The sequence below is a fragment of the Musca domestica genome, unplaced genomic scaffold (genome assembly GCF_030504385.1).
Source record: "Musca domestica strain aabys unplaced genomic scaffold, Musca_domestica.polishedcontigs.V.1.1 1, whole genome shotgun sequence".
Classification (NCBI taxonomy): Eukaryota; Metazoa; Arthropoda; class Insecta; order Diptera; family Muscidae; genus Musca; species Musca domestica.
The window spans coordinates 11,960,634-11,978,132 of NW_026712114.1; the positions used below are offsets into that span (position 1 = coordinate 11,960,634).

At 33.3% G+C, this 17,499-nt stretch overlaps 1 protein-coding gene across 13 annotated transcripts in view; it reads right to left on the bottom strand.

Annotated features, from left to right (window-relative positions):
• Positions 1 to 17,499, bottom strand: part of LOC101897889 (RNA-binding protein Pasilla) — a 209,748-nt gene that overhangs the window by 123,288 nt on the left and 68,961 nt on the right. For 2 of the 13 annotated variants that reach the window (XM_059119095.1, XM_059119093.1), the window contains exons 1-2: positions 7,591 to 7,735; positions 5,968 to 6,151 (exon numbers count right to left, since the gene is read on the bottom strand). The exons of 2 other annotated variants lie outside the window; for them this stretch is intronic. The gene's annotated coding sequence lies outside the window, so the exon portion shown is untranslated. 9 more of the 13 variants (XM_059119042.1, XM_059119113.1, XM_059119029.1 and 6 more) reach the window with 9 other exon arrangements.

Here is a 17,499-nt window from a genome sequence, read left to right on the forward strand (position 1 = left end):
TTATAATTTTGATATACCTTTCTTATTGAATTTTCAATTAAAATTTTTTGAAGAGAAACTACAACCAAAGTAAAACTTTTTTAGGAATACCAATTATTTTGCTCCATATTATACTTTCTTATTGAATATTCAACGAAAAAATAAAACGATAGATAATGTAAAACCTATGAAAACCCTTTTTATATTTTCCTATGATTTTTTTAATAATGAACCACGTTGGGCGTAAAAGCGAAAGAACAATTAAAATTTTTTGAAGAAAAATTACACCCAAAGTAAAGCTATTTAGGAATGTGAATTAATTTGTTCCATATTGGGCGCCAAGTTTCAGAAATGTTGTTGAAATTTACCTATCAAGACCATTTTCTAATATAAACTTATTTACTATGATATTCTTATCCCACGTTGGGCGCCAGTCTCAAATGTTGCTAAAAAAATTATCCCATTGTTTTCAATGTTTCTAAAGAAGGACAGAATGGGCAATTTATTTCAACACCATAAAAAATCTCGTCACCTCTTCTCACGGGCCCCACGTTGGACGCCAGACAAACAGATTAGTTCAATAGGTTGTTTACAATATAAAATTTCGAGGCTTTAGAGGTACAAAATTCTACAAAAAATATAAAATATTGACAACTGTTGTCATTTGTGACCCACGTTGGGCACCAAATTTAAACTTGTTATATTATACCAGATAATTTCTTTTTTTACTTATAGCAGTATTGTAGTCAAAACAACTTAAGAAGACAAATATGTCCAATACAATGAATTTTAATTTTCCCCACGTTGGGCGCCACATTTCAATAGTTTATTTTATAGCAGATAATTTTCTTGTGATTTATAGCACTAATTTGAATTTTTTCCCAGTTGGGCGCCACTTTTGAACTATAATTAAAGTTCTGTATTTATTTTCTAATTTCGATAAACAAAAAAACTCAGTAAATCCATCTGAAATTCTCCGACACGAAGAGTAAACAGATTTTGATGATAATTTTTATCTTTACTTAGATTTTCAGGTATTATCCATAATATTTAATGGAGAACTTTTTTTTTTCTTTTCCTACAAAATGTCCATACAGATTTTTGCTTTATTTATTGTATAAGCAAATGTTATGCTTCATTGAGTTTATTTATGATACATGAATACATTTTGTCGAATATGTTTATTTTTTGTAGGTGGATTTTTTTATAATTGGCAACTGACAAGGGAGCAACACCTCTGCCAATGTGAAATACAAACATAGTCATATGCCGATAAACAGAGACAAGTGAGATATGTATGTCAATCAATATTATCAAAAAGTGACACATGAAGGTAATTATGTGAAACAAGCTAGGCGGCTGGCTAGTTATTTTTCAATTACTCCAGATGCAAAATTGAAATACAAATATGTATACATATATGTACATAAACATACATACATATATTCATAATAAAATCTAACAATTATCACTCGACAGCGATAACAATCAATTTATTTACTTGTTTGAAGAAGCAACAATTTTTTTTTCAATATTCTCCATACAAAACAAAAAATATTCAATACCGAAATTAAATTAATAAAATCGAATGAGCAAAAATTCACCAGCAATACAAAAACAATTTCAACTGAAATATATGATCTCATTTCATTGCACGGCATCGACAGACACACACACAAATGTAAGAAAGTAAAAAAATTAATTTTGCTTTTTCTTTATTTTCCTCTATTGAATTACTAATAATACAAGTATTTAATTAACTAATAAAAAACAATATATAGAACAAAAACTCGTTTCTTTTTAGATTTGCTATTAAATTGGAATGAATAACAATAACAATGTGAAAATAAAAATCAAGTGTCGATTGAGATCATTTCAAATACTAATGCAATCCAACAAATTTCAATAGACACCTGAAGATGTATTGGGGAAATGATTTATTTGCTTTTGTAGTGAGAATTTGACGAGGCATCGAGTGGAAGAGAGAGAGAGAAAAAAATAGATCATTTAAATAAAGTATCAATATTTTGCCCTTTCAGAGCATTGTCCACATTGAAAGTGTAAAATATTCTAATAAGAGAAAACATTTAAAAAAATCTTGTGAGTCAATTCTTCCGAAGAAACAGTTGCTATATATATCGAATTTAAAGAAAATTCAAAAATTAAGCTCACAAAATATTCTTTTTAAAACTAATGTATGATAAAATGTCTCAAAATGACCAAATTTCATCATTTCCCATAATTGCGTTATTTCCTACGTTGGGCGCCACTGGAATTGGAGCGTGTAAATGCCAAAAAAGGCTAATATGCTAATAATTTTGTATCCTTTTCAATATATAAACACGTCTCTCAATATTTTTTTTTTTTTTTTTTTGATTTCTTAGTTCCTGTGATATTTCAGTTGCGACCCACATTGGGCGCCAAATAATATTTTTTTTTGGATTTCTTAGTTCCAGTGACATGTTTATTTGTGCCCCACATTGGGCGCCAAATAATTAAATCTTTTTGCTGTCAGGAAATATAAAAATTATGAACCACACAGAAAATTTTTCTAAACATTTTAAAAATTTCCCATTTTTTATTTCCTATGCCGCAAGTTGAGCGCCATACTGGATTACATAAAAATTATAAAGAGAAAACCTAAAGAAAACTGATAATTTCGTATATATTTTAATACATAGACTTGTCGGGGTTTGTTAAAAATATTTCGATACATTAGCTCCTGTATTATTTTTTATGAACAAATGTACTTGAAAAAATAACTTCATGTTGGGCGCCATTTTATGAAATTTAGATATTTTATTGTAACTGAACATTAAGACAGTGAAAATGGAATAAAGTTATTGCTTGGAATTAATTTGGTTCTCCATATAAATAAAGCCCCAGAAATTTCTGAGTCAGTGCCAAATGTTGGGCACCATTCGAACCTTGAGTTTAAAATTGTTACTATGCTTAAGAGGTTCAGTGATTGATTAAACATCCTAAACAATATTTTTTTTAACAATGGAATCAATGCTGGGGGCAAAATACGTAAGATAGGGTCGCACGTTGGTCGCCATTTCGCTTGCGTTCAAAATTATGTTTTATATTTTCTTTATTTTGTATCAACATCCTAATTTTATACCCTCTACCCTAGTATGGAGGGTATATTAAGTTTGTTATTCCGTTTGTAAAACCTCGAAATATACATTTTAGACCCCACAAAATATACATTTCAGACCCCAAATATTCTTGATCAGCATAAAATTCTATGTCGATTTAGCGATGTCGGTCCGTCTGTGGAAATCGCTCTAGCATCCGAACGAAATGAACTAGGTTGATAAAATTTGCCTCAAATGTATATTGTGTCTGCAAGACTTTTGTTGTTGAAAATAAGCCATGTAGGTTCACGTTTCGGTATAGCCCCCATATAAAGGTTCCTGCCGATATTCGGCACTTTAATGATTTTAGTGATATTATTCACCGGAATTGTTTAAAATTTTGGTATTTGAAGTTCGTGATGAATACTACAGCCTATGACTAAATTGTACCTCCCTATATTCGATATTTTGATGATTTTAGCTACATTATCCGATTTTTTCAAGTTTCGCATTTGAATATTGTAATAGCTTATGACAAAAAATTGCCTATGCAGATCCACGTCTTCGTATAGACCCTAATATAACGGCTACTTTAACAGACTTTAACAGAATTTTTAAAGGATTGTATTCTTTTTTGAAAATTGCCAATGATTGGGCGCCATTCTTCCAATTCTGGATTCATATTAATTTCTATGAAGAGACCAACATAAGAATTGGAGGCCATGGTTAACTAGTATTTAAAATAATTATGGATTTTAATCGTACACAGCATTGAAGCGTCCAATATGCGTTGAAGCGTCCAATATGCAACGAATTTATTGTTGTGCGCCAATCCATCAAATATTGAAATAAAACTATTTGGAGTAAAGAGACCAAGAAGTTACCTGCCTACGAAGGCTAATGATTTGACTTGAAACATTAAACATGTACCCAGAAGTGGAAGAAGACGTTGAAACATACAAACGAAAAAAATATTTTATTTACATTTATCATTTTATTTAAATTGTTATTATTTTTTATCTAAATTTTGTAAATAACGTATGAAGACGTCTTTTGGATGTATCAGAATTCTATCACTACTGCCATTGAAATCTAAGTTGCAGCATTTATTTATCATGTTATTTAAATTTTGAAATACTGTATTAACAAATTACGGATTCTGTATTACAATTCTATCATTTTTTTTTGTTAGTAATTGGTACCTACGTTGGGCGCCAATCTACTCAATATATTGCATTTAGTTCATATTTTGAAATGCTAAAGAAAAAAACCTGATTATTGTATTACAATTCCACGATTGTTTCTATATCTGATATTCACATTGGGCGCCAATCTGCTCAATATCGCGAATTTCCATCATCTTTCAATTTATTTTTCGTTTTTAAAACCCGCTTTAACAAAATACGTCCTCTGCATTATAATTTTTTCATTACTTTTGCCATTGGAACCTTCGATGGGCGCCATTTCCCTGATTTAACTTAAATTATTAATAATTTTTGTCCAGGTCTCAGTTCCACGATTGTTTCTCTAATTGAAATTCATATTGGGTGCCAATCTGCACAATATGTTGAATTTAGTTTATATTTTGAAATGCCAATTCCACGATTGTTGCTGTAACTAATTTTCACGTTGGGCGCCAATCTTCTCAATATGGTGAATTTAAAACATCTTTCAAATTATTTTTCGTTTTGAAAATCCGCTCTAACAAAATACGTCTCCTGCATTATAATTCTTTGATAACTTTTGCCATTGAAACCTACGTTGGGCTCCATTTTCTTGATTTAACTTAAATGTTTAATGATTTTTGTCCATATTTAGAATATTTCTTTGATCCCAAGCTTTTTCCTTGCCAAAACCTTCTCCCTGGACGAAAAAAAATTACTCTCCTCGTTTTCTAATACTGCAACTCACACATACATATAAAGAAATACACACACACATATATATGTAAATATGCCACTCTCACATGGACAGAACTAAGGTCGATCATCAACATCCATTATAGATAGGGCACCTTAATTAAAACGCTAGATAAATAAATTCTTTGATTACTTTTTGCCATTGGAACCTACGTTGGGCGCCATTTTCTTGATTTAACTTAAATGTTTAATAATTTTTGTCCATATTTAGAATATTTCTTTGATCCTAACCTTTCTCCTTGCCAAAACCTTCTCCCTGGACGAAAAAAATACCTCTGATCGTTTTCTAATACTGCAACTCACACATACATATAAAGAAATACACACACACACATATGTAAATATGCCACTCTCACGTGGACACAACTAAGGTCGATCATCAACATCCATTATAGATAGGGCACCTTAATTAAAACGCTAGATAAACCACTTAAAAAATTCGAAAAATGGGGTTTGCAGCAAGATCAAGACGTTAAGTAGAAGGGGGGAAAGAATGAGGAAATACAAACTAAATACAAGTATGTAAATATTCAAGACTCAAAAGAAGAAGAGCATAAAAAAGTAAAGAAAGAAAGTCAGTCTAAAGTTGGAGAGTTTTGTACTAATAACGAAAACAACAACAAACAATTATTAAACAAAAGAACCCCAATCCAAATGAAAATAAATGCAACAACAACTGATAATGAACAAAACACACAGAAAAATAAAAAAACAACAAGATATGATGGGAGAAGAGAGCGAGAGAGAAAGAGGTGTTATGTTTAGGTTTTTTTTTTCTTTCAGTTGGGTTTTGTGAGATTTTAGTGGTGTTTGGATTGAAACACGTTTTTTATAACAGATTTTTCGGATTTTTTCTTTTTAGCTACTCAGGTGGATTAGACTAAAGACCCTTAAAAACAAGTAGATAACTTATAAAAATAATGCTTAACAAAACTACAGCTAATATTTTTGAAAATATTTTATTTTTGAAGTAAGGGGGGGAAACTCACTTTTGCTGTTTATCTTGTTCAAACAAATTTTATTTTTATTATTTGGTTGATTAGATTTGACTTTTGGCTTTTTCACTCGTCGTTTGCGTTTTGGTAACGATTTTTTTCAGAAAAAAACACGTTTTTTTATGATTTTTTGTTTTGCTTGTATTTTTTTTGTTTAGATTTTGGTTTTATTTGAAATCTGGAAGTTAGAAGAAACGGGTTTGTTTGGTTGAGTAAAGAATTTCAAAAAAAAAATAAAATAAAAATTTAGACACTTGTTTCAATTATTCATTGGGGTTTATATTGTTGTATTATTTTAAATATTTTCTTAACAAATATTTAAAAAAAAAAATAAAAAAAAATTAAAATATTCAACACTTTTTATAATTATTCATGGGGTTTTTATTGTTGTTGTTTTTTTTATTATTTAAATAAATTTTTGATTTTTTTTTCTAATTAGAAGTGGCGAACAAAATTTATCTCAATTTTCTTTGGTCACACACACACACACTGGTACACACAGAGTTAAACACACTTTGGGATACACACGTAGTTGTTGTTGCTATAAACCAACGATTTTTTTTTTATTTCAATATTTTATTTTTTTTTCTCAATTTTTATTTTTTTTTTTTTATATGTGACGATGACGACGACAACGAGCAGAGAAATTGCTGGTATTGTGGTTGTTGTAGTTGTTGTTGGGCTGGTTGGTGGTGGTGGTGGACGTTGCGATGATGACGGTAATGATAATGACGACGACTCCGTTACAGATTAAAAATTGAACAATTCGAATGCAGCAGCAGAATAAGAAGAAGCAGAAAGAAAAACCCGCGTAGTCACCACGATTTTAAATTCGATTCGAAATAGCGTTTTATAACTTTTTTTCTCCCCAAGTTACGTTACGTAGCATTCCGATGTGACTCCCGTATGTAAAAAATAAACTGACTAACTAATAACAAAAACAACTAGAAGTAGAAGAAACGAAGAGGAGTGGAGTGGAGAGGGGGGAAAACAACACTCCAAAGATTAAAAAATGTGACACAATATACACGTACGTATACCACCAGTACCAGTGGTGGAGCACTATGGTGGCTGGGGAGAAACAGAGAGAGAGAGAGTGAGAGAGAGAAAACGACAACCACGACGACGGACGGCGGTAATGACAAAGTTGGCGACTCAACTCCACTATTACGGTTTTGGGTATACAAAACAATATTGAAATAACATTTAAATTTTTCTTTTACTTTTTTTTTCTCCTTAACAAATTCTCATTCAAATTGCTTTTGTTATTTATTTTTTATTCTTATTGCCCGTCGTGTTCTGGCCACATAAAGATTAGAGCGCGTTAACGAAACGTAATGAAAATAAATCGAAAGAGAACCAGAAAAAAATCGGTTAATGTAAGCACGTTGGTATTGCTGCTGTTGTTGTGTTGGGTTAATTCTTTTCTTCAAATTCTTGTTTTTGTTTTATTTTTTTTTTTTTTTTTTTTTTGTTTTTCTCTTCTTTTTTTCTTTTCTTTGCTTCTAGGTCTATTATTTATTGTTGTTAATTTAATTTATTTGTTGTCGTTGTTGTATATATCTACATTTCTATATATAATGATTTTTTTCTTATTTCTTTCTTTTGCTTCTTTACTTGTGTAGAGTTGGTTGTTGGATGGTTGGTCGTGCGTTCGCAGTGCAGTGTTTTTTTTTTAATATTATTTTATTTTGGATAATTTCTGTGATTGCTCCGTTGTTTTCAATGTGAAACACACAACTGAAATGAGAATTTTTCAAAAGATGATGAACAAGTTGAAACGTAAAATAGTTGGGTCAGAGATAACAGCAACAAAAACACATACATACACTCACTCACAGTGCGCACACACGAACGGGCGAGCGAGCGAGCGAGAAACGCAAACGCTACAGCAGGCGAACCCACCATGCAGGCACAGATACTCTCTCTCTCTCTCTCTGTACAGTGTATGTATTCCACTTAGAGTTTGGCTCTTTACCAGGCACAGATAGCAGCAGCAGCAAAACCCCACAAAACAAGCACAACAATTAAATATGTACTGGTATTTAATTCAAATATCTCTCTGTGTGTGCACGAGTGTGGGTATGTACGCATGTTGGGCCGCCACAAACGACCACCTCGTTTTTATGATATGCTCTCTCTCTCTCGCTCTCTTTGAAACATTTCTTTTTTCTTGTATCTTTTTTTTTCGTTTAGTTATTGCCTCTGGTTAACCCAAAAGATACAATTGTATCTATAAGATGGTTCTCACTCTCTTGTAGCCAAACTCTCAGCCTCTCTCTCGCTCTCTGACATTCCATTTAAAAAACCATTAAAAAATCCAGGGCAAATCACGTAAATTGGACACTGTGAGAGAGAAGAGCATAATATTTTCCCACACACAAACACACAGTAATGAGAAATTCCAATTGGATTTTCATAACAATCAATTGTAGTCAGTTGAATTAAATGGTTGGAGAGGAAAAACAAAGAGATTGGAGGGAAAACACAATGGAACAGTGTTACCGCATTCACTGTTTGGAAATAAATAAAATGGGTCAATACTGTGAATTGGAATCACTTCATATTACATTCAATTATAAACAATTGCAAATACGACCAGTCCGGCCTTTATATCCTCCAACATAAAGGACGCAGTAGACATAATATCTCCAAGCGAAACTCGTACACTTAGCAAACAATTGTCCTTCATGCAATATATGATTGTTATCAAATTCAATTTTTTTTATTATACCCTCCACCATAATATGGAGGGTATATTAAGTTTTTCATTCCGTTTGTAACACCTCGAAATATACATTTTAGACCCCACAAAGTATATATATTCTTGATCAGCATTCTATAGCATATTGTATTTGGAGGTCCATGCCTTCATATAGCACCCATATAACGGCACTTCCCGATATTCGGTATTTTGATGAATTTAGCGACATTATTTACCGGAGTTGGTTGCAAATTTGGCATTTGAAGTTCGTAATGGATACTACAGCCTATGACAGAAAATTGTACATGGAGGAAAACGTCCAATCTAATTTAACTTCAAAGTGGAACTAAGTTTTCTTCCATCTGTGCTTATGTACTATATTTTCTACAAATATGTGCACAATGGTCCGTATCAGTTTTATAATTCATTCTTTTTTCCGAAGTTACATTTATGTTATGTACCACTTCTAAAATAAATCGTCTTTTGTAGTTGTTCTCTCGTACGAATATATATTTATCCTTAAAGTTCGGTTTATGTACTGTCAATGTGTGATTATTAATCCCATTTATGTCTGGAAAGTCTAGTTTTTTATTTGGTTTTTGTCGTGCAAATATATTATTTATGGCATACATCCGTCCTTTTAAGTTCTACTGAATATAGAGGGTTAGATAAAACAACTTCAACAAAGTCAGACGCCTAATTTTTACCTTTCTTAATTTTATTGAATGAAAGCAAAACATGTCGGAAATAACATCAAATTTTAGAATAACTTCAAATTTGTTCGAATTTGTTGCTCTTCGGTATTTTGGCCCATTCTGCTTGAGGTGATCGACACTTTGGTATTTTTTAGTGCAAACCTTGCTTTCCAAGATACTGCAGACACAATAGTCCAACGAATTGGTATCCGGAGATTTTGGTGGTCATTGTGCGCTGGAAATAAAGCGAGAAACCTTTGGTGCTGAGTCCTGTTGAAATATCCAAGGTTTCCGGACAAAATGTTTGCGTTCCCAAGGCTTTAATACAACCTCCAGAATATTTTCGAGGTAATATTCGACATTTATTATGATCGATTAATACGACCAAAGAGCGACCTTCGGCTGTTATGGCGGCCCACACCATCACCATGGCCGGCGCTTGAGTTCTGGTGGACAACCGAAGGTGCACAATTTCAGCTGTCCTCTTTGGCACGATCATTTTGTTTGTTTACCAACTGCTGGACAAAGAATGTTTTCTCATCGGAGACGGAGAAACCCAAATTTGGCAGTTCACCACTTTCGGCCAAGCGAAGCAACTCTTTAGCTCTTTTGAGTCTATTTTCTTTCTGTTGCGGTGTAAGTTCTTGCATTTTTTTTTTTTTGGCTTTAGCCCGAGCTCATTTTCAATATTTGCCGAATGGAATATTGCACTATGTTCAGCTCACGAGCCATTTTTCGGCCACTGTGACGCGGGTTTCGTCCAAGTCGCTTCTTTACTTTTCGAACCATTTCTGCTTATGTTGCTGTTTTCTTCTGTCTTCCTTCCTTGATTTTGGGCTACGCTATCAGTATCTCGGTAACGAGCGATGGTACGAGACACAAAATATTTATTCACATTTAAATACTGGAGTGATCTAACGATAGCCACTTGTTGGTTTGCAGCCAAATATAAAGAAATCACACTATCACCCTTGAATACCATCACGAATAACTTTTTTTCTGGAAAATTCTCACCTAAATGATTTGGTACGTTTGCAAACAATATAATGAGCTGTCACTGGAAAAATTTAAACAGCTGTCGGACGAGTGGCTTTGAAATGACAGCAGTCTGAAGTTGGTTGCAGTTCTTTTATCTCACCAATGATTTTTTGTCCATAACATGGACAACTTGTAAAGACAACATATAGATTATTTTGCTATTATCATCTTGGTAACACTGATTTAAAAGCTCACGTAAGTTTCGTGTTTTGTTTCACTGTCAAACATAATTGAAAAAAATAATTGAATTTTATTATCAAAATACGTGTTCTGTTAAGAAAATAATATAGGAGAGAGTTTGCCAATATGGATGGACCTTTTGAGGCGAAGTCGCGCACTGCTATTCTTGATCTGCATAAAATTATATGTCCCCCTATGAATCAGAAATTATAAAAAGTTCGGTCCATTCAAACTTCGTTTTTACGGGTTCTCTCTCAAAGACTACACTCAGCCCGTGTCCCTCTAAATTTGGGTTCCTCTCACCCTGATATCCCATATAATCTTAATTTTAGCATATTTAATACCTTCTCGTGCAGCAATTTTCTAAAAAAAAACCAAACTTTGCTTATCATGAGTGACCCTCGTGCAAAATATTAGGGTGTTAATTCTAAATGATCGCTTAACCACAACGTAAAGGATTCTATTAGCAATATTAAGATTTATACAAAATTTGTAAGTTCGAAGCATCCACTCTCACCGATACGTGGCCCTTATGGTCCACTTGAAACAGAATTGACTAAATATTTTCCGCATAAAAACAACTCTCTAATTTCGTGATGGCAACTCTACTCTTAAACGAATGAGAATAGCTCAATCGCAACCACCTACAAAAAACACATCACTCTCCGAAACCCACATTTTCATGCAGCAATGTAAACAACCCAGAATTATGTAAAAACTTAAAGGAAAAATAACAATACACATACGAATTAAGCATGGAGAGAGAGAAAATTACAGTTAGAGAGAAATATGAGAAAACACAAGAAACATTTCAGAAGAGAGCGAGAGGGTAATTTTTCCATATGAGACACAGTGAGAGTGTGCACTGAGATTACAAATGAAAATTCTTCCACAGCAACAAAACGGAATGAAAATTCTTATCAGTAAACTGAGAAGAAACAACAAAATACATACCTTCGGACTCAGATGTACGATAGGTATGTATGTACTCGGTGCATGTGTATGAAAATGTAACGACGACGACAAAGGAAATACAAGTTGGACAAACATCACAGCAATTTTAATATACCAACACACACACACACTCTAGCACACACATTTCTCTTACACACGCTTACAACGTTTCGTTGTCATTGATTTAATGTTTCTGTTCCTTGGATTTTCTTCTTGTTTTTCCTTTTTGGAGGAAAAATCAAAATAGCTACGGACTTTGCGGTTTTCCCATTTACAAGAAACAAAAACAATGAAAATAAAACTGATAAGAAATTTTAATATTAGTTTAAAGCAAACGTATGTTTGTAAGTAGGAATGTTTGTTTTTTGATAGGTAGTTCGTTTTGGTAAAACTATACATAATAATAAACATGCCCTTTGGTTCACCTTCACTGTAGGATGTTGTGATATCACTCACAGGTCCTCTATTTGAGATTCAGTAATATTTGATTCCTAAACAGTGATTGTTGGAGTTATTGTTGGTTGTTTGTTTTTTTTTTTTTTTTTTTTTTTTTTTTGATTTTTAGTTTAAAACAAGGTCGTCCATCGTATCGTAATTTAGGCCACACATGCTTGAGAAAGGGGTTGATTTACTCGGAGGGTTGAATAGCTTGGTTTTTCATTACTTTTTTCTTATTGTTTTTTTCATTCAACTTTTAATAGTGGTGACTTAATTATGAACCAAAGCCGCCAGTTTTAAAATGTTTTGGGGAATTGTCGTAGGAGGAAATTTGAAAATTTCCTATTATTAATGTAGGGTATTAAAATTGAAAATAAATTCCAAAGCATTTTAAATTGATTTTAAATTTGGCATTGAAATACATGCCATGCCAAGGAGGTAATGACAATGAGGGATTTTCTGGTATTGATAGAGGTACTCTTGACGTAAACAGGATACCACACAGTCTTGTCATAAAGGACTAAACTTCAAACTTCAGAAGTAGACTTGTAACCAACAAAAACTTGGAAATCAATGAACTATCTTCAGCATTATAGGTGGAAATTTCCTCAAAAATTAAAAAGCAAAAAAGACTTATTACGAATATAGAGCACAAGGCTGTGAGTTCAATTAAATTAAAACAAAAAAAAATTAAAACTGTAAATTCGGCCGGGCCGAACTTTGAATACTCTCCACCATATGGAACGAATTTGGCAATTCTCAAAAACGATAATATCCGTTAAAAATTCTGTCAAAATCCTAAAAATACCGAATGTGGCTGTTTTATTAGACAATTTTCTGTCTTTGGCTGTAGTATCCATTACGAACCTCAAATACCAAGTTTGAAACAATTCCGATGAATATTGTCGCTAAGATCATCAAAATACGGAATATCGGGAGGTACCGTTGTATGGGGGCTATACGAAGACGTGGACCTGCAGAGACGATTTTTCTGTTTTAGGCTGTTGTATCTATTACGAACTTTAAATACCAAGTTTGAAACAATTCCGGCAAACAATGTCGCTAAAATCATCAAAATACCGAATATCGGGAGGTACCGTTATATGGGGGTTATTCGAAGACGTGGACCTACACAGACAATTTTCTGTCACAGGCTGTAGTAACCATTACGAACTTTAAATATCCAATTTGAAAAAATTCCCATGAATAATGTCGCTAAAATCTTCAAAGTACCGAATATCGGGAGGTACCGTTATATGGGGGCTATACGAAGACGTGGACCTGCACAGACAATTTTCTGTCTTAGGCTGTAGTATCCATTACGAACTTCAAATACCAAGTTTGAAACGATTCCGGCAAATTATGTCGCTAAAATCATTAAAATGCCGAATATCGGGAGGCACCGTTGTATGGGGACTATACGAAGACGTGGACCTGCACAGACAATTCTCTGTCATAGGCTGTAGTAACCATTATGAACTTTAAATACCAAGTTTGAAACAATTCTGGCAAATAATGTCGCTAAAATCATGAAAATACCGAATATTGGGAGGTACCGTTATATGGGCGCTATTCGAAGACGTGGACCTGCAGAGACAATTTTCTGTTTTAGGATGTATTATCTATTACGAACTTTAAATATCAAATTTGGACTAATTCCTGTGAATAATGTCGATAAAATCATCAAAGTACCGAATATCGGGAGGTACCGTTGTATGGGGGCTATACGAAGACGTGGACCTGCAGAGACAATTTTCTGTTTTAGGCTGTTGTATCTATTACGAACTTTAAATATCAAATTTGAAACAATTCCTGTGAATAATGTCCCTAAAATCATTAAAAACCCGAATATCGGGAGGTACCGATATATGGGGCCTTTACGAAGAGGTGGACCTGCAGAGACAATTTTCTGTCTTATGCTGTAGTAACCATTACGAACTTCAAATACCAAGTTTGAAACAATTTCGGTGAATATTGTCGCTAAGATCATCAAAATACCGAATATCGGGAGGTATCGTTATATGGGGGCTATACGAAGACGTGGACCTGCAGAGACAATTTTCTGTTTTAGGATGTATTACTTATTACGAACTTTAAATACCAAGTTTGAAACAATTCCGGCAAATAATGTCGCTAAAAGTATCAAAATACCGAATATCGGGAGGTACCGTTGTATGGGGGCTATAGGAAGACGTGGACCTGCAGAGACAGTTTTCTGTTTTAGGCTGTAGTATCCATTTCGAACTTTAAATATGAAATTTGAAATAATTCCGGTGAATAATGTCGCTAAATTCATCAAAATAGCGAATATCGGAAGGTGCCGTTATATGGGGCTATACGAAGACGTGGACCTGCACAGACAATCTCCTGTCATAGGCTGTAGCATCCACTACGAACATCAAATAACAAATTTGAAATAATTCCTGTAAATAATGTCGTTAAAATAATCAAAGTACCGAATATCGGGAGGCACCTTTATATGGGGGCTATACGAAGAGGTGGACCTGCAAAGACAATTTTCTGTTTTAGGCTGTAGTATCTATTACGAACTTCAAATACCAAATTTGAAACAATTCTGGTGAGTAATGTCGCTAAAATCATCAAAGTACCGAATATCGGGAGGCACCCTTATATGGGGGCTATACGAAGACGTGGACCTGCAGAAACAATTTTCTGTTTTAGGATGTATTATCCAATACGAACTTCAAATACCAAATTTGAAACAATTCTGGTGAGTAATGTCGCTTAAATCACCAAAATACCGAAAAAAAGGGAGGTACCATTATATGGGGGCTATATCAAAAAGTGAACCTACATGGCCCATTTTCAATGCCAAAAGTTCTGCAGACATAATATACATACATTTGAGATAAGTTTTATCAACCTACTTCATTTCGTTCGCAAGCTAGAGTGATAGAAGTACTCACATCAAACGGATAGAAGTACGGACATCGCTTAATCAACATAGAATTGTATGCTGATCAAGAATATATATACTTTGTAGGGTCTAAAATTGTATAAAAAAATTACCAAAAAGAGATTCAAGGTTAAAAACTCACTACATGAGCCTATTTATTTACGGCCAATCTCTCTTAAAATAAAGACTTTAAATTCACGAACCATTTCATTTGAAAATTATATTTTTTTTATAGAAAAGGCCCAATTCCGGAATATGATAGTACCACTGGAAAACTTGCCTTGAAATGAGCCGTTATTTGTTACAAATTTACTGTTCCAGTTAGTATGTGAGTGTGTGTGTTTTTGAAAACCGCCAAGTGCCACTCAATCTCTTTCTGCTTCACTGCTTTTGTCGTTGTGTGTGTGTGTTTATTTGGTAGAAAGATTTCGTATTTTATATCCTTTGGTTTTCCTTCTTCAATTTCTTTTTTCGTTTCCTCTTTCATTCTGCTTTTACCATTTTGTTATGATAAATTGTTATTGATAGTTTAAGTCATGACAAACGAAAAACGAAGAAGAAAACAGAGCAGATCAACAAATATTTCAAAGATAAGAAATATTGCAGATTTTCTTCTTCTCCGAACACACACACACACACATACATTCATTCCCATTCCCGATTGATGTCGTCAATACGAAATGACAATTTATTATATTTTCGGTTGACAATGGTAATAAACCCAGGCAATCTCTTACAAGACTTTATCGCTCACTCTCTTGTCTCGTCCGTCATCAGAGAGTGGTTGTTGCTACTTTTGTTTTTGATTAGTTACGTTATTTTGTCAGGTATTTAAACCATGCTCTTGGTCTCGTTTTTCGTTTTTTTCTCTCTTTTTGGGAAAAAAAAACACGTGCACACGTTAGTTACATTCACACCTAAAATGTGGGTGATTAATTTTCGGGGTAATTTATAAAAGTATCGATTGGTGGTGGTGGTGTTGGTGATGATGATGTTGTGTGGTAGTTGGTGTTGTTGATTTTATGGTTATTAATTTCATTTTCGTTTGACATATTACCCCAAAGAAAGTTGTTGGAATGTTTTGTTTGTTTTGTGGAAATTGTTTAAAATTAGTTTTTGGGTCATTGTATCGTCATCAAGCGGTCAGGTAATATTGAAATGTCACATTTTATAGGGATTATTATTTTTTTTTTTTTTGGAATTTTATAATTAATGTGAACCTTTTTGATGAATTACTAATTTGAGCTAATTAATTACGTTTAAACAAATATGTAAGTATGAATCATAAGGTTTTGCCGAAGGATATACAGGAAATCAAACAAAGATTTCAGAACGAAAGACTTATATCGTATGACCTATATCGTAGAAAGCCAAAAAAGTCGTATGAATCACTAAATCTTGATATAGAATATAAGACCATTTATGCAGGGCAGGTCCTAAAACAGTCGGTCGAAGTTGGAAAATATTGGGGAATAATTTTAAATTTTATAACATTACGAAAAAATGTTTGGAAGAAAAAATGAACCTTCAAGCAAGTCACTCAAGAAATTGTTAAAAGCTACAGCTCTGTCAAAATACTCCACAAAACTATTTGCCATCTATTCAAAACTATTCTACCATCAGTTCCTGAATTCATAAATATTATAAATTTGATTGGGTCAAGGAATGTCATAATATTAACAAATAAACCAGTAAAGAAAGTCTTAAAATCGGTCGGGGCCGACTTTATGATACCCTACACCACTTTCCTAATTTAGTAAAGCTGCGCATAACAATTAAAAGTTTTTATGGGAGAATTCAATGACACACGCTATGATTATAATTATAATTTAAAGTTCAAAGGACTGAATATGCAGAAGCATTTGTATCTTTTAAATTCTGACTTGTATTACCCATTTGGTGCACAATTAATTTGAAATCGGATAAAGATATATATGGGAGCTATATCCAAATCGGAACCGATCTCGATAAAATTTGGCAAAGATATTACTGAGCTGTATTTGATATATTTCCTTGTATAACATTGTTACGGAGTGCATATTACGGCTGTGGGTAACAAATATGACAAATCGGATGAAGAGTATATATGGTAGCTATGGCTATATCTGAACCGATCTTCACCAAATTTGACATACTAGCTTCTAGACTCAATTCGGAGGTATGTGCCAAATTTCATCCAATTTGGGCAAATATTAGAAGTTTGATGTACAATAAAAAGTAAATCGGACGAAGTTATATATGGGAGCTATATCCAAATCTGAACCGATCTCGATAAAATTTAGCAAATGTATTTCTGAGATGTATTTGATATATTTCCCCAAATATTGTTGTTACAGAGTGCATATTACGGCTGCGGAGGACAAAAATAACAAATCGGATGAACAATATATATGGGAGCTATAGCTATATCTGAACCGATTTCGATCAAATTTGGCATACTTATTTTCAGGTCCAATCTGATCGTACGTGCAAAATTCCATACCATTCTGACTGATATTACACGTTTGGTGCACAACAAAAGGCAAATCTGACGAAGATATATATGGGAGCTATATCTAAATGTTGACCGATTATCTCCAATTTCAATAGGGTTCGTCCTT